Here is a 22,742-nt window from a genome sequence, read left to right on the forward strand (position 1 = left end):
ATGAGATTAGAGGGGTTTTCATCAGAATTTTCATCAGCAGCAGAGACAACATCAGGGCTGTGAAAGGAGTTTTCTTCTTCTTTCTTTTGATGGGGCAGGTGCCAGGAATTGAGAGTGCGGCCTGCGGAGGCATGTGGGGGCGGGAACCGCGCATTCAAAGTACTTTACTCCTGGGTCTCCAGCAGCAATCGGGAGATCAATCGACAATCCGGGAGAGATCCGGACAATCCGGAGAGATCCGGGATAAGACATCTGTTGGGGGTAATTTTGACTTAAAACAATATCGGATCAGCTGCCTGCTATACATCTCTCCCGATTTTCATTTCTATTGAAGTGAAAGGGTTTTGATAGAGTAAATAAGGAGAAACTGTTTCCACTGGCAGGAGGGTCGGTAACCGGAGGACACAGATTTAAGGTAACTGGCAAAAGGACCAGAGAGGAGATTAGGAAAAATGTTTTTACACAGTGAGTTGTGAGTTGTGCAGACACGATAGGCCGAATGGCCTCCTCCTGTGCTGTATGCTTCTATGAAGCCAAGTGAAAACTACCCCCATTGTATTATACTTCACCAAACTCAGTCCTGTATCCATTATAACAATATTAACACACAGAGTTAAACACACTGCATTTGTTAAACAGAAGACCGGGGCAATAATTCAAGTTTAAAAAGAAGTTTTACAACTGCCAGAGACACAAGTCCTGTAAACTGGAACTACTCTTATAAACAATTCAAATGTCTGCAATTTGAATCTGAAAGCTCTTTACATCATGGACTGTTTTAAAGAGGGTCGTCTGCAGTTTGGTTTAGGTCATATCTTGTTCATTCAAAAAATGTAGTCAAATTGTCATAGTGTTTACAGTTTCCTTGTATTATTTTATATGATTCTTCTGTCAACTGTAACAATCTTAGCTTTTTATTCATTTGGATACCTTATGGACTTTTAACAAGTGAATCAGAATAGTTGTATTCCTAAATATAGCTGTTCTGTTTGACCACACGGACATTGGCGATGTATTTTACCTAAATATCAAAGACTGCAAGAAATTGTATGTTTTATATTTTATTTAGAGAGTGGGGGTCAGTTCACTATTGCATAGGGTTTCTGGTCGAGTTAAAGAAAGAACAAACATTTATTTAACGCCTTTCACGACATCACAATATCCCAAAGCACTTTACAGCCAATGAAGTACTTTTGTTTTGAAGTGCACTCACTGTGGAATGAAGGAAACACGGAAGCAAATTTGTGCACTGCAAGATCCCACAAACAGCAATGAAATAAATGACCGGGTAATCGATTTTAGTGATGTTTGTTGAGGGATAAATGTTGGCCAGGACACCAGGGAGAACTCCCCTGCTCTTCTTCAAACAGTGCCATGGGATCTTTTATGTCCACCTGAGAGGGCAGACGGGGCCTCGGTTTAACGTCTCATTCGAAACACAGCACTGTCGACAGTGCAGCGCTCCCTCAATGTAGTCACTGTTGTAATGTAGGAAGCACGGCGGCAATTTGCACACTGCAAGGTCCCACAAACAGCATTGAGATGATGACCAGATAATCTGTTTTAGATGTTGGTTGAAGGATAAATGTTGGCCAGGACACCGGGGAGAACTCCCCTGCTTGTCTTCGAATAGTGCGTTAACCCAAATTTCCCCAGTTTATGTGTGTGCTGCTGGAAGACTTTTGACAGAACTTGACAAATATGAATGTTTAGATAGCATATTTTCCTACCATTACACTACATCTTGTATTACTTTCATGTTTTGTTGCTCATTAAGTTTGTTTGCCTGCCAAAACAATAGGCCTTGGGCCCAGATCACATGATCCTACATGGCTGCTTCAATTCAAGGGCCAACAACAATCCCACGAGTGAAACGGTCAATGCGCTGCACAACATCTGGACCAGGCTAACATTGGGACAAGGAGCTGTTGTAACGCTGTGTCTCACATGTGGTTAGGTGGCAACTGTGGCTCAGTGGTAGCACTCTCATCGCTGAGTCGGAAGGTCGTGAAAGACGTTATATGAATACAAGTCATTCTTTTTCTCTTCACTGGCTGTGAAGCACTTTGGGATGTCCTGAGGACATGTAAATTCTGATTGAAGTTCTTTTCTTCTCTAGGAAGAAGTAGTCAGTCTGGTTTTTAACAGTTGAAATTCTCTCCTCGGTAACCTGAGCCCCTCGGTCTATAACGAGATCCCACCTGTGCTGCACAGGTACAGTAAACATCTGCGTGCTTCTGAGCTGTCAGTGATTATGTTCTGCAGCTTAATGGGGCGCGGCACAATAGAAACTAGGTATCGCAACGGTGCCTTAGGAGAAATATTTAAAATTGATCAAAGAATAGTCTTCAAATAGTCAACTATTTAGTTTAATTCTTCTGAGATCAACAGTGAAAAGCTCAATGCACTGCATTACATCCAGATCAAGCAAACATTGGGGCAAGGACTTATTGTCACACTGAGTCTGGCATGTGGTTAGGTGGCAGTCATGGCTCAGTTGGTAACACTGTTGCCTCTGAATCAGATGGTTGGGGATTCATAGTCCCACTCTAGAGACTTGAACACATAATCTAGGCTGATACTTGTAGTGCTGCATTGTCAGGGGTGCCATTTTTCAGATGAGATGTTAAACGTCTGCCCTCTCAGATGGATGTTAAAGAGCCCATGGCACTATTTTGAAGAAGAGCAGGGGGGATCTCCTTGGTGTCCTGGCCAATATTTATCCTTCAACCAACATCACTGAAAAAAACAGATTATCTGGTCATTATCACATTGCTGATTGTGGGATTTTGTTGTGTGCAAATTGGCTGCCATATTTCCTACATTACAACAGTGACTACATTTCAAAAGTACTTCCTTAGTTGTGAACCACTTTAGGATGTCCTGAGATAGTGAAAGCCACTACATAAATGTAAGTCTTTTCTTCTTTCTTTTGGTTTTTGTCGTGATTGTACCTTGGAAACAACACAGCAGCACACGTCCATGTCGCTCTCCGTGTTTCAACTGAAACATGTAGATATTTTTGCACGGTCTGTCTCCATTACCGTTTGGACAGGAATGCGTTGTCCCATTGCGTATACTCACCGTGCTTTTCCATATGTCACCATCACAATCACAAACATCACTTGCAACCAGTCACCCTCAGACTAGACGGCTGGGGTGAGGGAATGGGGACGTCTGCTGATTGTATCAAAGCACATCCTGCTCGCAGGGTAGGAGTAATATTCCACACAGAAAACGGAGCAGAAATCGAAAGGTTGGTCATTCGTCTGCAAAATTATCAAACGCTGCAGAATCCCTTAGATGGTGCCATTGAGCCTTGCTCACTCAAGAAGCCAGTTGCTGTGTTTCTCAGTTTATTTCCCAGTTCTCTTTTTTGTTTATTGTGCTGGGAGTCAGTGGTGTTGCCTGATACCAATTCTCTTGTCAGTTCCAAAGAAAGGACTCAGGACATCCCAAAGCACTTTACAGCCAATGAAGTACTTTTTTTGAAGTGTAGTCACTGTTGTTTATGGAGGAAGCAAAGGCAGCCAATTTGCACACAGCAAGGTCCCACAAACAGCAATGAGATAAATGACCTGATAATCTATTTTTTTTAGTGATGCTGGTTGAGGGATAAATATTATGGCCAGGACACCGGGGAGAACTTCGGAATATTGCCGTCGGATCACTTACGTCCACCTGAGAGGGCAGGCCTTGGTTTAACTTCTCATCTGAAAGACGGTAACTCCGACAGTGCAGCACTCCCTCAGTACTGGACTGGGAGTGTCAGCACAGATTTTGTGCTCAAGTCTCTGGAGTGCGGCTTGAACCCACGACGTTCTAACTCAGAGGTGAGAGTGCTACCCACTGAGCCACGGCTGGCAAAGAGAGTGCACATAGACAGCGGCTCCTCCATGACTTATAACGCATTGAGTTGACAGCAAGTGCGTCTGCAATGGGGAAGGATTTTGACGTCACATTGCGTGATTTCTTATGTTTATATGGCTCTGCATCTGAGAATTAATTAAATGTGATGGAGTGCAAGGTGAAGGTGGGACTGAACTCACAACCACAGCAGTGTGAATTGTGGGGAGTTTTATCTGAGAGGTACCACGCGTTGCCATGTGGCTAGGGGGAGAAGATGCGGACCTCACCTATCATAGATGGCGCTCTATGTGGGCTTAAAGGGGACCAGGTGGTGAACTATGGCAGCTTCTTCTCTGCCTGCCCATCTGAGTTGCAACAACCCACTGTAATGAATTACATTAACTGCCGTCTGCTCGCCCAAATGTCCATTGATACAACACATTCCATCCTTGACAACACGAGTTCAGCTCAAACCTGGGGCCTTCTTTTTGGGAGACCAGCAATGTACTGCCTTTGTTATCCATGAATTGAAGGTCAATGTTATCAGGACCCTCCTTCCGGGAGGTACTGGATATTGCAACGTAATATTCCACAATGTGTGCATCGCCTGCTTTACACTGTTGTCAATGGGTGGCCAACACCATGTGTCACTCTTTTTGTCAGCGCTCATCATGAAGATATGTTGACAAGAAAGAAAGTCAATGAAATGGATTATTCTATTTGCTGCAAAAATCATTATGGTGAACAGGGGATTTATGGACATTTTATTGAGTTAAACTTTTTCTGGCTGTACTTGGAGATGATGGTCTAGAAATTTGGCCAAGCAGCGCCCATAACGGCCAATAAATTGGTTTGGACTGCCCACACCCGAAACAGGTGTTAGGCCCTTTGCACATTCAAATAAGAGGCCAATCGCCTGTTTGAAGACCTCAGTGCAAGATTGGTTTGCCCTGAGGCAGCCAGCACCGGCTGCACTCAGCAAAACCAGGTCCACATGCGGCCTAACAGGCAGTCCTTAAAGGGACCGCTGCAGGCCTTCAGCAACAAGATAAAATTTTAAAATATACCGACCTGAATATGAAGCCAGGAGGAGCAGGAGTGCAGTGGTTCAAAGGATTGCCCACCACCACCATCTCAGGGCAATAAATGCTGGCCGTACCAGTGATGCCCACATCCAGAGAATGAATAAAACAAAACGCTCTTGTCCATTACAACTTTCTTGAGCCTTCTTCCAATGAGGTGCATTTAAAATGGAGGGTTTCTTTTTAATAAAATGACTTTAATCTAATGCAAAGGATCCCACGGGATCTGCTGCATGTCGCCAGCTAGAGTAGGGTTTTCATACACACTTTCCGCTGTAATCAACACTTCCTTTTCTAAACAATTGTAAACAATTTTACAACACCAAGTTATAGTCCAGCAATTTTATTTGAAATTCACAAGCTTTCGGAGGCTTCCTCCTTCCTCAGGTGAATGTGGAAATCACAAGCTTTCAGAGGCTTCCTCCTTCGTCAGGTGAATGTCAGGAAATCCTGACATTCACCTGACGAAGGAGGAAGCCTCCGAAAGCTTGTGATTTTCAAATAAAATTGTTGAACTATAACTTGGTGTTGTAAGATTGTTTACATTTAGAAACTGAAAACAGAGCCAGAAAGCGAATGAAAATGTGTAGGCCTGGTGTTACCTGGATCCACAAGATTTATCCCATAAAGCAGCCATTTGCATGACATCTATTTCAGTTCAGTGGGGCCTTGGGGAATAATGTTTAAATCTACCCCCTAGATCTTGGCCAAGAAATTGGTTACCTGGCTAATCACGACACAGCTGAATCTTTTTTCCCTCGTGTGCCACAAGTTCACACCAGTTCTTCACCATCCTGAAAATTTTTAGTGTTGCAGGATACAGGACGGGGCAGCCTGGCGGGGTATTGTTTCATTGCATCAGCGCATTTTTACATTGAGAGGAGAAAGTTCAATAGCAGAGGTAGCTCAATTAAATCTGTTTTATATATATATGTACACATACAAGATAACATCCAAAATCAGCACATGTGGGTTGGGTCCGGAGGATGTAACCAACATAAATTATCATCCTTGGAAAAGGTCCATTTGGCTTTTATCCTCAGATTTTCTCCCCTGTGCTCCTGAAGGCAGACTCAACTATTCCAATGCTCTCCCTAGCCAGCTTCCCATCCTCCACCTTCAATAAACCTCAGCTCATCCAAAACCCTGCTGCCCGTATCATATGACACACCAGCTCCCGCTCATCCATCACCCCGGTACTCCATGACCTACCTTGGCTCCCAGTTCCCCAACGCCTCAAATTAAAAATTCTCATCCTTTTATTTAAATCCCCTAATGGCCTTGCCCCCTTCCTATCTCTGTAACCGTCGCCAGTCCTACAACCCTCTGAGTCACTTGCGTTCCTCCGACTCTGGGCTCTTATGCGTCCCCACTCCCTTCTGCCATCAGCTGTCTCGGCCCTAAACTCTGGCATTCCCACTAAATCCCTCCATCTCCCTTAAGACCCTCCTTAAAACCCACCTCTATGACCAAGTTTTTGCTCACGCCTCCTAATATCTCCCTCTTTGGCTTAACATCCATTTTTTGCCTGATTACACCTCAGTGAAGCACCTTGCGATGTTTTTCTACGTTAAAGGCGTTAGATAAATACAAGTTGTTGGTGATCTTATCCTCACCAACATACACACACACACACACACACACACACTTTCCAGTAGGGGTTACTGGACAGTGATCTGGAATGGAAACCCTCATGATTGACATTTCCCCTGCCTAACACAAGGACACTGAGGCCAAACCTAATGCCCCCTCCCACCACTCTGGCTGAGACGACTTAACTGAGCATGGACTAGGGATTGAACCTGGGACTTTCCTAGTGTGTATAGGCTGGTGCAACACTGGCCAGTGCATTTACACTCTGAGCCATTAGGGGCAGCTAAAAGAACTCGCTTTTGAGAACTTCAAACGCGATGAGGCCGATTTTCCTGACCGTCCTCTCTGCACTGCCACTGGACAGGAGCAGCCCTGGTATTTCCTGCCCTGGGCCATTGCAATTGGACAAGAAAGGGGAAAAGGTCACCCAGTGTTCCCACTCTTGAACGTTGGAGGAAAGAAACATATATAACAGACTTTTTTCTCCATATCTGATATTTTTATAACTAATAAACAGAAGTGATCAAAGAAAATTAAAAAAAAACAATTTTTTTTAATGCCACTATGATTTTTCTCCCAGTTTGCTCGCAGCAGTGTCCTGGAGGTTAATTTTTAATTCCTGGAGACTCCAGGGTAATCCTGGAGAGTTGGCAACCCTAAGAGTACCGTGTTCAGTTTTGATCACACTTTAAAAAGAATGTGCATGCATGGGAAATGGTTCATGAAAGAGCAACAAAATGATCTTAAGTGTAAAGGGGATGAGCTTTGAGGGAAGGTTGGAGAAATTTATGTTCCACAGTCTGCAGAGAAAGTATGGGGTGGGGGGAGGGGTGTCTCTGAGTTAAATAAAGTATGAAATGTTATAGATAAGATAACATCAAGCCAGTAGCACTAGGGGAAATCAATTTAAATTAATTAAAAGTAAATTTAAAACAGATATTAGAAGAGCTCTCCTTTCTCAAATCTTTATAATAATCTGCCAGGTAAGCTAAAGGAATCAAAAATATTCAGGACATTCAGAATCCAGTTGGATGCTTGGCTGGGAGAACGAGTATTGGAAAGAAGAGTTTAGATGGGCTGAGTGGCCTTCTTTTGTCTTTGACTGTTAATTTCTTAATTTCTACTCTCTGAATATGTCTCAGCTGCAAGTAAACCCAATTCTGGGGGGGGTAAGTTTTATCCTAATTTAACTTAGAGGCAGATCTGAACACTCATCTGGTTCCTCAAGAGATTCTTAGCCACCATTCATTCCACCTCCTGCATTGAACTAAAGAGAAATCACAAATTAAAATACTGTGCACACTCAGGCACGTGCACACACGCACATATGCACACATTCACACACCACATGCATGCACACACAACACACACACATACAACACAGCGCCTCACATGTACGGATACAAGCATCACCTGATATGGGGTGCAGTGCGGCCCTTGTGAATGGGAATGTTCAGCCGTCAAAAAATCAAAAGGACGTCCATGGAGCAGCCCTGATTAGTGCCCGTGGCACAAAGAGGGGCAGCTGCACTCGATCTACCCACGCAGGTTCACTTACTGAGCCTGGATTAAGATACCGACACTCAGTATAAACATGACCTGACACAGGGCTTCAGCACTCCCTCTGCCCCCATCACAATGAATGGAGATTTGTAGCCAAGTTGAGTGCGAGGAATCTGAGCAAAGTGAGCACATTTTTCTGTATAATTTGTTTTCCTTACTGAATATACCTGGCAGCAGCAGGTATTGAATGCAGTTAGCAGTAAGGAAAATGCCCCTCAAAAAATGTTTCTTTATTCATATGTAATATAATATATACACACCCACATATATACAAACATACATATACACATATATAAACATGCTTATATCTATATACATATATATATATATATATATATACACACACATATATATATATTACACACATTCACACTGAGAGGCGGAGAGACATTTTACATTATTTGTTCCAGGATATTATTACGTTTAATTATGAGATTATGGTTTGGATAAAAAAAAAACCCTCTCACCTATCATTTTAAAAATAGGAAAAAAAAGCCCCATTTTTCAGACACAAATCCCAAATCAACTTTTACCCAGAATTTTTCTTCCCTCTTTCCCCACTGATTTTCCCCCTTTCTTGAAGGCATTGACTCCCTTCCTGTTCTACAGCACCCTCCAGCAAGTTGCCTAAGTGACTTGTCATTCACGTGCAAAGCCAGACTGCAAGTGCCAGCAAACTATTTGATTACAGGAGGCATTACAGCTGAGTTCAATCTTGCCCTCACTTGGCACACATGTGCACCTCTTAAGCTGGGCTGATGGATAGAGCTCAGGAGTGGGCACTCCAGCCAATTTGTCACTCTTGCTAACCCATGGGGGCTGAGGCTAATTCTAGCACCCTTGTCTGACCAGGGATTAGATCCTGGGGTTTTACCCAATCTGGTATAGTTCAGCTACTCACTGACTTAGCCAACTGAGCCATTGGTGAAGGGAGCATGCAAAAGTCTAAACCCTATGGCCCTGAAATTCTCCAGGGCCACCACTGGTCTCCGGCCACAACTCTGGAAACCCCAGATAAATGGTGAAAATGACCTTAGTTATGCCGGGAGGACATTGGTAGTCCCATGGAATTTCAGGGCCTATGTTTGGATGTAGTGAGGGAAAGCTTTTGATGCAATCTCTTAAGTGCAAATATATTTCCTCACAGTTTCAGTGGTAGCCGTGGCTCAGAGGTATCAGTCTTACCTCTGAGTCAGAAGGTTGTGGATTCAAATCCCACTCCAGAAACTTGAGCACGATGTTTAGGCTGACACTCCAGTGCAGTAGAGGATGAGACACTAAACTGAGGCCCCATCTGCCTTCTCAGGTGAACATAAAAGATCCCACAACACTATTTTGAAGAAGAGCAGAGGAGTTATCCCTCAACCAACATCACTAAAACAGATTCTCTGGTCATTCTCACATTGCTGTTTGTACAACAGTTCAAAAGTACTTTTTTGGCTTGGGGACGTCCTGAGGTTGTGAAAAGTGCTATATAAATGCAAGTTCTTTCTTTCTTCTGAAGCAGAATATTTATCAATTGTTCCAAAGCATGAATTTAATGTGCTTTAGCAAAAAGGAACTAAAGCATGGGAGTGATTTAACTGATCTCACCAAATATACACTCATGATTATATTGTGCTTTGGTGTCGTTTGATACTATTCCAATTAGCAGTCAATGTTATTTAGCAATTTCTGCCAGAGAGGACACAGATATGGGACTAATTTGGAGGGAGAGATCCAAAAATGCATTTGGGCAGCAGCAATGGGGATTATTCACAATAATGATGTTTAGAACCATTTCACGTATACAAACTACAGGCTGTTGGTTCGGGGCTTAATTGATGAAAAGGGAAATGGGTGAAAAAACTAGGAACAACTTTCTATTCCTAAGGGTTGGGAGCCTGTTTATTTGAAGTTCGGAAGGATAAGAATCTCTTCTGTGGCACATAATATAGTGAAACCAGGGTCTGAACTGAACACTTAGTTTTGGAAAAAGGCTCAAGCATGCTGAGCTCATAGACTGAGCAATCGTCAGCCAGTTTCAGCAAGCCTGCGGCCTGAGGTTTACTTGGTCTCTTCAATCAGTTTCCAAGCACGCTGTTCATGAGTGAATTGGCCTGGCTGCGTTTGTCTGCACGGGCTGCATTTTAAAATGTGTATTATTTCTTCTTCTGCTCATCATCTTGGCCTATTTCAAAGCATCCCCCAGATGCTGGATCATTATGGTACTCTCGCAGTCTGTAAAATCATCAACTTCAAAACACTTAGTGCCAAGGGCATGGTTAGGTGTGCGTACTCAGGGCCAACTCCTCAAAAGGAAGGTCTGAGAATAGATTGTGAAATGTAAACCCTCTCAATTGGGTGCAAGGTACACTGTGCAGCGATAGAATGGTGACTTCTTAAAGATCCTCTTTCTGCTTAGTGATACAAGTTTTCCATTTCAAGGTGCAATCTAAACTCAGACTGAGTCCAATTCCATTTTGATCTGTTACACTGGCGGATTTTGGATTGGAAAGTTGATTGAGCCCAAGAGTATTGACTGAGATCGAAGTGCAGTGAAACACTGTGTGCTGCCCCAATGCGGTGGCACACAAATTTGATATCTCCCTCCCACCCATTAGTCCACTGATGTCACGATTTCAGCCGCAGTGCTGAGAAGAGGAAAAATAGGCACCAGGCTGGACTGGTATTGATCACCTGAGGGGGTCGGAGAGGGATTTACTGGAGTATTTTTTCCTTTTTTGGTCCTGGGTTTTTTTCTCTTTTTTTGCCTCTCCCAGGAGAGATCACATGGCTGTGTTGGGGTCGGGAGGGAGGGAGGAAAGACGTCTTTAGTCATAATGCTCCAGCCATCATGAGTGTGGGGCAGGTTTGATGGACCAGCTGATCTTTTCCTGCCTGCAAATTTTGTATGCTCGTATGTCCTCTCTGCCAAGATGTATGGCAACTGGAATTTTAGATGAGAAAAAAAAGGAGAAAAATTAAAAGTTGTACAAAGGAACCAGCATATCTGTTTCTGTGTCGCATCCTCAAACCAGCGTTACAGGTTTACTTGGTGCCCAGTAATATTAATCTCACATGCTCAGGGGTACTGTAGTTCTGGTTGATGAGTCCAATATCACCACAGAGTTAAGATCCAGATGACATGAATAATGCACCCCCATCACCAGAGGAGTGAATCACAGAGAGAGAGACCCTCCCATCACCAGAGGAGTGAATCATAGAGAGAGAGACCCTCGCATCACCAGAGGAGTGAATCACAGAGAATGAGAGAGAGACCCTCCCATCACCAGAGGAGTGAATCACAGAGAGAGAGACCCTCCCATCACCAGAGGAGTGAATCACAGAGAGAGAGACACTCGCATCACCAGAGGAGTGAATCACAGAGAGAGAGACCCTCCCATCACCAGAGGAGTGAATCACAGAGAGAGAGACCCTCCTATCAACAGAGGAGTGAATCATAGAGAGAGAGACCCTCGCATCACCAGAGGAGTGAATCACAGAGAGAGAGACCCTCCCATCACCAGAGGAGTGAATCATAGAGAGAGAGACCCTCCCATCACCAGAGGAGTGAATCACAGAGAGAGAGACCCTCCTATCACCAGAGGAGTGAATCATAGAGAGAGAGACCCTCGCATCACCAGAGGAGTGAATCACAGAGAGACCCTCCCATCACCAGAGGAATGAATCATAGAGAGAGAGACCCTCGCATCACCAGAGGAGTGAATCATAGAGAGAGAGACCCTCGCATCACCAGAGGAGTGAATCACAGAGAGAGAGACCCTCCCATCACCAGAGGAGTGAATCACAGAGAGAGAGACCCTCCTATCACCAGAGGAGTGAATCATAGAGAGAGAGACCCTCGCATCACCAGAGGAGTGAATCACAGAGAGAGAGACCCTCCCATCACCAGAGGAGTGAATCATAGAGAGAGAGACCCTCGCATCACCAGAGGAGTGAATCATAGAGAGAGAGACCCTCGCATCACCAGAGGAGTGAATCATAGAGAGAGAGACCCTCGCATCACCAGAGGAGTGAATCATAGAGAGAGAGACCCTCGCATCACCAGAGGAGTGAATCACAGAGAGAGAGACCCTCGCATCACCAGAGGAGTGAATCATAGAGAGAGAGAGACCCTCGCATCACCAGAGGAGTGAATCATAGAGAGAGAGAGCCTCCCATCACCAGAGGAGTGAATCATAGAGAATGAGAGAGAGACCCTCCTATCACCAGAGGAGTGAATCATAGAGAGAGAGACCCTCGCATCACCAGAGGAGTGAATCACAGAGAGAGAGAGACCCTCCCATCACCAGAGGAGTGAATCATAGAGAGAGAGACCCTCGCATCACCAGAGGAGTGAAACACAGAGAGAGAGAGACCCTCCCATCACCAGAGGAGTGAATCATAGAGAGAGAGACCCTCGCATCACCAGAGGAGTGAATCACAGAGAATGAGAGAGAGACCCTCCCATCACCAGAGGAGTGAATCACAGAGAGAGAGACCCTCGCATCACCAGAGGAGTGAATCACAGAGAGAGAGACCCTTCCATCACCAGAGGAGAGAATCACAGAGAGAGAGACCCTCCTATCACCAGAGGAGTGAATCATAGAGAGAGAGACCCTCCCATCACCAGAGGAGTGAATCATAGAGAGAGAGAAAGATCCTCCTATCACCAGAGGAGTGAATCACAGAGAGAGAGACCCTCCCATCACCAGAGGAGTGAATCATAGAGAGAGAGACCCTCCTATCACCAGAGGAGTGAATCATAGAGAGAGAGACCCTCGCATCACCAGAGGAGTGAATCATAGAGAGACCCTCCCATCACCAGAGGAGTGAATCATAGAGAGAGAGAGAGAGAGACCCTCGCATCACCAGAGGAGTGAATCACAGAGAGAGAGACCCTCCCATCACCAGAGGAGTGAATCACAGAGAGAGAGACCCTCCCATCACCAGAGGAGTGAATCACAGAGAGAGAGACCCTCCTATCACCAGAGGAGTGAATCATAGAGAGAGAGACCCTCCCATCACCAGAGGAGTGAATCACAGAGAGAGAGACCCTCCCATCACCAGAGGAGTGAATCACAGAGAGAGAGACCCTCCTATCACCAGAGGAGTGAATCATAGAGAGAGAGACCCTCCCATCACCAGAGGAGTGAATCATAGAGAGAGAGAGAGAGAGACCCTCGCATCACCAGAGGAGTGAATCACAGAGAGAGAGACCCTCCCATCACCAGAGGAGTGAATCACAGAGAGAGAGACCCTCGCATCACCAGAGGAGTGAATCATAGAGAGACCCTCCCATCACCAGAGGAGTGAATCATAGAGAGAGAGAGAGAGAGACCCTCCCATCACCAGAGGAGTGAGTCATAGAGAGAGAGAGAGAGCCCCTCCCATCACCAGAGGAGAGAATCATAGAGAGAGACCCTCCTATCACCAGAGGAGTGAATCATAGAGAGAGAGAGAGAGACCCTCCCATCACCAGAGGAGTGAATCATAGAGAATGAGAGAGAGACCCTCCTATCACCAGAGGAGTGAATCACAGAGAGAGAGACCCTCGCATCACCAGAGGAGTGAATCATAGAGAGAGAGACCCTCACATCACCAGAGGAGTGAATCACAGAGAGAGAGAGACCCTCCCATCACCAGAGGAGTGAATCATAGAGAGAGAGACCCTCACATCACCAGAGGAGTGAATCACAGAGAGAGAGAGAGACCCTCCCATCACCAGAGGAGTGAATCATAGAGAGAGAGAGAGAGACCCTCCCATCACCAGAGGAGTTAATCATAGAGAGAGAGAGAGAGAGACCCTCCCATCACCAGAGGAGAGAATCATAGAGCGAGAGATTCTTCCACCACCACAGAAATGTGTCATGGGTGGATTGTGCCCTCTCATAGCAGACCACCAAGAAAAAAATGCCACAAGGATAGCCATAGTCCGTCATATAAAAATGCCGCCCAGAGGTAAATGTGCCATGGAGAGATACCCCTGCCTCAGACCACTTGGTAAATGATACCATGAATAGACACACTTCAATAACTAGACAAAGAAGCATATGGGTAGACACCACCAGAGAAACAGAACTGCGGATAGATACTTCCTGTCAGATTTCCAGGACGTGGACGAGCCCCTATCCAATTGCCAGAGATTACAGATTCCACAGTTCTCTACCCCTCCAGAGCCCCAGGGAGACTGGTCCTTTCAATACCCACAAAACCAACACAGACATTGATAACTCAACAGATGCTAAGACAGACATTTTTTTTTAAAAGCCTCACGAATGGTCACTCTCTTGCCATCACTGATACCAGAAGCCCAAGAATGTGGAGCCATGCCAAAATAATGTAGCACGTTCAAGGAATGAAGAAAAATGGCAACCTGTCTACACTGCTAATCGCTTGAAGGGACAAGTGCATGTACAAGCAAATACTTGAATTTGGCCAAGTTTTTGATTTATTCAGGAAACAAAAAAGAAAAATTGGTCCAACTTAATCAATGTGGATTCAGGAAATTATCTTACTAAATTGGTTCTATTTTTTAATTATTGTCTACATGGCCATATAATGGACTTGGCACAAGCACTAATGACAGATAATTAATTTAAAACTCCACTAGAGCATAATTACTTCTTCCCCTGTGGTTAGGTGAGTAGTTTAAATGCAAGCTAATCACGATTTAGTGGAGACTGACAACTGGAAACATAGTTTTCATATACTTGCGCTACTGAACTCTGCTCTTTATTTCTGGGCTGTGTTCAGGGAAGAGGTTAGTACTGTATGGGCTCAGGTATATTAAAGATACTTGCTTTATTAGATTAAAGATACCAGGAGTTTCCGCAATGATATTTTGCATTGTGTTTATTATCCCTTGTTTAGTACACAGGCATCTCCCTCTCTCTTATGCTTACATACCTACACAAACAATTAGCCACAGAAATCAACTTGAGTGTGGTTAAAGCAACTATTTTTGTTCAGCCACACAAGTGGTTTCATTAAGGCCAGGTCAACACTGGCAGCTACAATATCAAATAAGCAGACTGCTTACTAAATAAACATTTTATCAAGAAATCAAAAGTCACATATTATAATATAAATATTGAAATTTACCTGGCATATATTCATAGAACAAAACATGTGAGTTGGGATATACAGGGACCTGTTTTAACCATTTTTTCTTTTAATTCCAGACACAGCTTTAAACATTAATATTCGGCCTTGTAGTTCCTTCTACGTTTCCTTCATGGGTAGAGGTATTGATTGAATGCATTAACAAACACCTCTATGGTGTCTAAGTGTGATCCAGACATTTTCTGGCTCACCACTTCAACTCATTTCTCATTCCCACCTTGCCGCCTTTGACCGCCAACATTGTTCCAACCAGACTCAGCACAGGTTTCAGGAACAGGATCTTATCTTTCTCTTGGGCACCCTGCAGCCTTTGATATGAACACTAGCAACTTCAGAACTAGGCTATCTCTCCCATTTTCTTAGAGGAAGGGGTTGCTTGGGGTGCAGGGAGGATCTTTTGGCACATTGGGAGAGCGGAGTGAAGGCAGGTTGACGTTTCACAGGCCTAGTGGAGCGTTGGTCTGTTGTGGTGTCAGGTGCTGGTAGCCTGTTGGGTGTTTCCAGGATTTTCTGGTTTTATTTCAGATTTTCAGCAGTTTTCTTTTTCTTTCCCCCACCTTCTTGCTTTTAGTTGTGTGTTCTCATACCTTTACCCTGCCTTTTTGTTCTTTTCATTCCATTTGTGAACATAGGCACTGCTAGTGGGATTGTTGACTGATCATAGCAATCAATCTCTATCAATTAGTCTACAACAGACCCAGACATGAGACGAGGAAAACCCCAGTGGTGGAGAGCTTTGGGAACCATAGGCCCAAAGTCATCTGTTCCCCCCAAGCATGTTACACTTACCACATGTCATGTCTCACATATTCCAAAATGCTATTTTCTGAAAGAAATCTATCTAACTTGCATTTCATTGCCTCACTGGGATATTTTTTGTCTATGGTCCAGCAGTTTCATCTTGTTCCAATCTTTCAAAAAGCCTGTTTTCTGGTCACTTAGTTCATTAAATCCCCTTTATGTTAGGTGTTATCATTCCTGATTCTTTCACCTGTTGTTTCCTATTCTTACCTCCTCCCCATTTGTTTTGTTCAGTCCTATCAATGGACTCACTTAACTTTCGTACCTCTGTGTCTGAAGGTTGTGGCTTCAAGCCGCCCTCCAAGACTTTCGCACTTTATCTAGGCTGATACTTCAGAGCAATGCTGCATTGATGCAGATATCATCTCTATGATAAGGCCCCATCAACCTGTTCGGATGGAGGTAAAAGATCCCACAGCACCATTCGAAGGGAAGTTCTCCCCAAAGTCCTGGCCAACATTTATCCCTCAACCAAAACTGCCAAAAACAGATGATCTGGTCATTTATCTCATTTGCTATTGGTGGCACCTTGATGTGTGCGAATTGGCTGCCACATTTGTTCATGTAACAATAGTAACTCCACATCAAAAGTAATTTGGGACATCCTGAGGATGTGAAAGACACTATATACTTGCAATTTTGTTTCTTCTTTCCAGTTCTGAAGAAGGGCCCACTTCTGAAAAGTTAAGTTGCCTCTTCCCTTTAAGATTCTGATCGGTCTGCTGCTTAATTGTGGCAATTTTCTGCTTTCATTTTAGGGTTTTTAAAAAATATATTTTTATTTCTTCTGATTTCTAGCTGTTTAATCAGCACCGCAGATCTGTTCCCTGTTTAGCTAGATTGCTGGTTCTAAAACCTGAAATTCCTAGTACCAGTGACATCTAAATTGGTACGGTTCTGTTGATAAGAATAGATGTGCTTTGAGTTGCCACTCCGATGCATAATACAGGATATTATATAGTCTTACTTCATTGTCAAGATACCGAACATTAATAAAGGAAGAGTTTAGAGAAGTCTGAGAAACATAATACAGAAGTTTTCACAACTTTTTATATTCCTCAGGTATCAGTGGTAGATCCTGATCATTTTACTTCAGCCCAAACATTCAGCAGTTTCTCCAGCACATTTCTCACAGACATGCTGCAGATGGTTTGCTGAATATCACTAACTTACTGATCGTGCTGTGTTCGTTTAAGAATTCAGAGATTCACAAGCATGTGATAGCAATTACACGGCACGTAACAATGTGTAAATTACGGGACTGAAAGTATTCCAAAGTCAACTGATGCATTTGCTTTGCTGAAATCTGCAAAATCACCAAGTCAAGAAAGAGAAATTGCAAGTTTCCTACTCCGACTCATTTTTTCCCAGGATGTCAAAGGTCTGGATCTCATTCCCTCCCTTAGTCCTCCCTTGCTTCTACAGGCCACTGGCTTTTCAAACCCACGCCGCTGCTTCTTGCTTTAGTTTGTCTTCTCTTTTCAACCCTGGTGAAGTCCTGCGAGATGAGCATTGGCCCTTCACCTATATTTCTCTTTAAATTTAAAAACAAAATTGGGAGCTGGTTGTCCTGACTGCCAGTACCAACAGGGCCAACATTTTTGACATGTCCTACGGAGCACATGGCAGAATTTGATAGTGCTACCAATAGGTAAATGAGGCTTCCTAAGCAAAGAGGTCTGTTATACACATCAATCAAAGTGGAGTGACATGCAGGAAGTGGTGAGAAACCTTGCTCTGCTTAGCATTGCCCAATGGAAGAGGCCCATTTGTCCAGAAGGAACGAAACAATCATATCATTGCCAAAATTCTCCCCATTAGGTAGAGGAGTTTTGAGAGCTTCATGCTGCAACTTACTGGACCCAGAACCTTTGCAACGATTGTAATTTGCTACAAACCGTGTTTGATTTGCTGTTGCCACCCAGAAAACCAGATACCAGCCGTGGCCCTCAGTTGGTAGCTCTTTCGCCTCTGCATCAGAAGGTTGTGGGTTGAAGCCCCACTCCAGACACTTGAGCACAAAATCTAGGCTGACACTTCAGTGCAGTACTGAGGGAGCGCTGCACCATTAGAGCTGCCGTCTTTTGGATGAGATGTTAAACCGAGGCCCCATCTGCCTTCTCAGGTGGATGTATAAGATCCCATGGCATTATTTTTTGTTATTCATTCATGGGGTGTGGGTGTCGCTGGCAAGGCCAGCATTTATTGCCCATCCCTAATTGCCCTTGAGAAGGTGATGGTGGGCCACCTTCTTGAACCAAATTATTTTGAAGAAGAGCAGGGGAGTTCTCCCCGCTGTCCTGGCCAATATTTATCCCTCAACCATCATCAATAAAACAAATTATCTGGTCATTACCTCATTGCTGTTTATGGGACCTTACTGCGCACAAATTGGCTGCCATGTTTCCTACATTCCAACAGTGACTACACTTTAAAAGTACTTCATTGGCTGTAAAGAGCTTTGGAACATCCTGAGGTCATGAAAAGTGCTATATAAATACAAGTCGTTCTTGGTCAATGGTCTCCCAATAACAACCTTTGTCTCCTGGGACAAGCAGTGTGACATGGATGTCTGGATAATATCCCTCAGCTGAGCTCAGTGCAAAGCTAGTGGAACCTTTACTGACAGGAAAATAATGACTCCATGACATGCTGACTCAGGACGCCCTTGTACCCAAAATCAGAGGTACAATTATAAAGTTTACTGAGCCAATATCTTTCAATGGCTTGCATGTAAGCTCCTGGCAGAGAAATGAGAAAGATGGAGGATTTACAAGTTAGAGCATGGCTGCTAAAACAGTGATCTGAACGGCAATAAGAATAGATGCAGCGATCCTGTAAAAGGGAATGGATTCTCTCCAATTTTATTTGAACCTAGTTCCACGTGCACATTATATGTGAAGGAAGCTTTCTTACAAAGAGTCCTAACAAGGTACCAATTGATAGAACGGTCTCTTGGGAGAAAGTTGGGAAGTTGACAAAAAACACAGAAAGAAAGAATTTGCATTTATATATCACCTTACATGACCTCTGGGTGTCCCAAAGTGATTCACAGCCAATGAAATACTTTTGAAGTATAGTCACTGCTGTAATGTAGCAGTCAATTTGCACACAGCAAGGACCCACAAACACCAATGAGATAAATGACCAGATAATCTGTTTTTGGTGATGTTTATGGAATAAATATTGAGCAGGAAACCAGGGAGAACTCTCCTGCTCTTCTTGGAACAGTGCCATGAGATCTGGAGACAGGGCCTCAGTTCAATGTCTCATCAGAAAGATAGCACCTCTGACACTGCAGCACTCCCTGAGAACTGCACTGAAGTGTCAGCCTAAATTATGCACTCAAATCACTGGAGTGGGGCTTGAACCCATAACCTTCTAACTCAGAGGTGAGTGTGCTACCACTGAGCCACGACTGGCACCTACCACCCCCCTACTTTACTGTTAAACCCACATTAACGAACGAAGTCACACTGTAAGAAGTTAATTCAATAGCATTGCACTGTGGTATCTGTAGTATTTGTGAGTAAGTAACAGCAGCTCAGAGTTCTCAATCTACATAAAGTACTAATGCGCAGACCAGCAAAGCTTAGTGTGCAGCACAGGAACATGGAGGAGGGGTCCCTTTGCCTCGAAGGAACAAAAATGAGAGAGAATATTTCATAACAGCAAAAGCCTCACAGCTGGTGACCACTTCCACTATTCTGCAAGTTTATGAATAAACAGTATGAACAGTCAGCAAATGGCAAGTGGAGGAAAATGGCTGAACATTTGCATTGAGCTTCTCTTTTTGTAAATGAATCAATGAAAGCTTTGTGAAAAGAGGTCACTGCGGGGGTGAAACCTTAAGGCTGGGTCTGTGGGAGGCAAAAGCATTCTACCCGCAACTGTTAGCCTGAAGTACGTACCCCTTTTACACCAAAATATGTCAGAAAACTGCCAAAATATCTCACATCTTAGTCTTTGTCTGGTTATAAATTGGTACAATGGACTCTTCATATTGTCCTGTAAAAGGGAATGGTTTTACGTCATCATTGTGTTATGAAGACTTGCATTTATATAGCGCCTTTCACGACCTCAGGACTTTACAAATGCGTTTCACAGCCAATTAAGTATTTTTGAAATGTAGTCACTGTTGTAATGTAGGAAACACGGCAGCCAATTTGCGCACAGCAAGCTCCCTCAAACAGCAATGAGATAATGAATAGATAATCTGTTTTAGTGATGTTGGTTGAGGGATTGGTTGGCCAGGACACCAGGTAGAACTCCCCTGCTCTTCTTCAAAATAATGCCATGGGATCTTTTACATCCACCTGAGTGGGCAGACCAGTTTAACGTCTCATCCGAAAGGCGGCACCTCCGACAGTGCAGCACTCTCTCAGTGCTGCACTAGAGTGTCAGCTTAGATTATGTGCTCAAAACAGAATTCCCAAACCCCACATCATTTTCTCTTTATCTTTATATAATTTGTCCAATTTCCTGTCACTGTAGTATGTTTAAAGCTGCAGCTCCTCGTAATATAAAGTTTTCTGTGTAAAGGTCCTGACTAAGAAAGTAAGAAAGTTTGCACTTGAAAAGTCTAATTCCACGCACAATGGCCTCGATATTAACCCCGCCCCCACCCCATGACAGGCAGGAGAGGGTCGGGGGTTAAAGAGTTAAAAACGGGGAACGCATGCCTAGCCCGCAGCACACACGCCTACTGCCTTTTTTACGGAGTCGGATAATGGGCCGTCCGAGAGTTCCACCATGGAGACACTTAATTAACATATTTAAATCAGGCTCCTACAGTACAAGCGGGAGCCCGATTTAAAATTCACTGTACGGGGTGTCAGGAAACTCGGCAGTGAAAGGGCTCCAGGAGGTAAGTGGCTGTTTCACTGTTTCAGCACCTTGTGGGCCAGGAGGAGAAGCAGTGCTCTCCCCAGGCCCATTAAAGAACACTTCGGCCTCCCCCAGCCCCATTTGCCAACTGCCCCCCTCAGCCCTCCTCTCCTCCCTGGGGACCGTCCCCAAGGGTCCCGGCTGCAACCTCCTGCCACTGGTGTTTCCTCCCGCCCGCTGGCCAGGTTGTCCACTTGATCGACTGCTGGGAGACAAACGGAGCATAAAAATCTTAAAGAAGCTAAGATCGGCAGGACCTCCTGTCCCCGGCCTTGCCGGGTTCCTCGGCCGTTTTCGGCCTCACCCGCACCCTCCTTGTAAATATCGGAGCCAACATGTCTGGAAAATTGTTCATTTCTAAATAACAGGCATGGAGTCGGAGATTAGAAATTGTGGTGGTTTGTTTGAATACAGGGCTGACTGACCCTTTGCTCTTTGCTGCTAAGTCACAGAGTTAGAAACCCAAAAAGTAGTAGTCAGCAGAATGTGTAGTGAAACTGCACGTTTCCCAATACTGAACCCTACAGACTACAAATGAAATGCCCACAAAATAGAACGTGATGTTTGGTTGACTGGTCAATGTCACATGACTGCCTCCTATTGGATATTCAGAGAGTGGGGCTGAGGTCATGGTGAGGTCTGAATCAAAGTACACATCCACCTCTTCATCCATCTGAGAAAAGACAGACATCGTTCTCATTCAACTGAAGGAAGGTCAGCATAGACAATAACCAGGCCCAGGCTCTTCATCTCCTCAGTGCAGGAAGGCTACACAGGCAGAGGCAAAGCCCAGGCTCTTCTTTGACTTCCCCCTCATCAATGAAGAAAGGCCTAATGGCCACAACAATGAGCCCCCCACCCCCTCCCCTCAGTAAAACTGCATGCCTAACAGTTGTAGATAAATCAACCCAATAGAGAAGTTGCATGTTAGCATGTTACATAGAATTTACAGCACAGAAACAGGCCATTCGGCCCAACTTTATCTAACTTCCCCTTAAATGCATCTATGTTATACGCCTCAACTACTCCTTGTGGTAGCAAGTTCCACATTCTAACCACTCTCTGGGTAAAGAAGTTTCTCCTGAATTCCCTATTGGATTTATTAGTGACTATCTTATATTTATGGCCCCTAGTTTTGGACTCCCCCACACCTTCTCTACGTCTACCCTATCATAGTTTTAAAGACCACTATCAGGTCACCCCTCAGCCTTCTCTTTTCTAGAGAAAAGAGCTCCAGCCTGTTCAGTCTTTCCTGATAGGTAGAACCTCTCAGTTCTGGTATCACATGTTCTCCTTAAGAAAACAAAAGAGAGGAAATGGGGATAAAAATTTAAAACTGTCAAAAGAAGCTGGATTAAAACCAACCTTACTGTTAAACTTCTAATGTCCTCTTAGAATTTACTGTGGTTCTAACGCCTGTAATGAATAGCAGAATACCAGTGTAATTAATTATTTCAAATCTGTTTCTTTTAACTCTTTCTGAATTCCTAAACTCAGGTCTTAATTGTATTGGAATTGGAATTTAATTGTATTCCAGTATTGGAAAACGTGCAGTTTCACTTCACATTGTGCTGACTACTACTTTTTGGGTTTCTAACTCTGTGACTTAGCAGCAAAGAGCAAAGGGTCAGTCAGCCCTGTATTCAAACAAACCACCACAATTTCTAATCTCCGTCTCCATTCCTGTCATTTAGAAATGAACAATTTTCCAGACACGTTGGCTCCGATATTTACAAGGACGGTGCGGGTGAGGCCGAAAACGGCTGAGGAACCCGGCAAGGCCGGGGACAGGAGGTCCTGCCGATCTTAGCTTCTTTAAGATTTTTAAGCTCCGTTTGTCTCCCAGCAGTCGATCAAGTG

The 22,742-nt window shown here is 44.2% G+C and overlaps 1 protein-coding gene across 28 annotated transcripts in view; it reads right to left on the reverse strand.

Moving 5' to 3' along the window:
- LOC137335989 (ice nucleation protein-like) overlaps positions 1-22,742 on the reverse strand; it is a 489,293-nt gene that overhangs the window by 22,619 nt on the left and 443,932 nt on the right. Inside the window, exon 8 of one of the 28 annotated variants that reach the window (XR_010966542.1) lies at positions 2,444-2,739. The exons of the other annotated variants lie outside the window; for them this stretch is intronic. The gene's annotated coding sequence lies outside the window, so the exon portion shown is untranslated. Of the gene's footprint in view, positions 1-2,443; positions 2,740-22,742 lie in introns of those variants that run through there. 28 annotated transcript variants of the gene reach the window in all.

The sequence above is a fragment of the Heptranchias perlo genome, chromosome 2, assembly GCF_035084215.1.
Source record: "Heptranchias perlo isolate sHepPer1 chromosome 2, sHepPer1.hap1, whole genome shotgun sequence".
Classification (NCBI taxonomy): Eukaryota; Metazoa; Chordata; class Chondrichthyes; order Hexanchiformes; family Hexanchidae; genus Heptranchias; species Heptranchias perlo.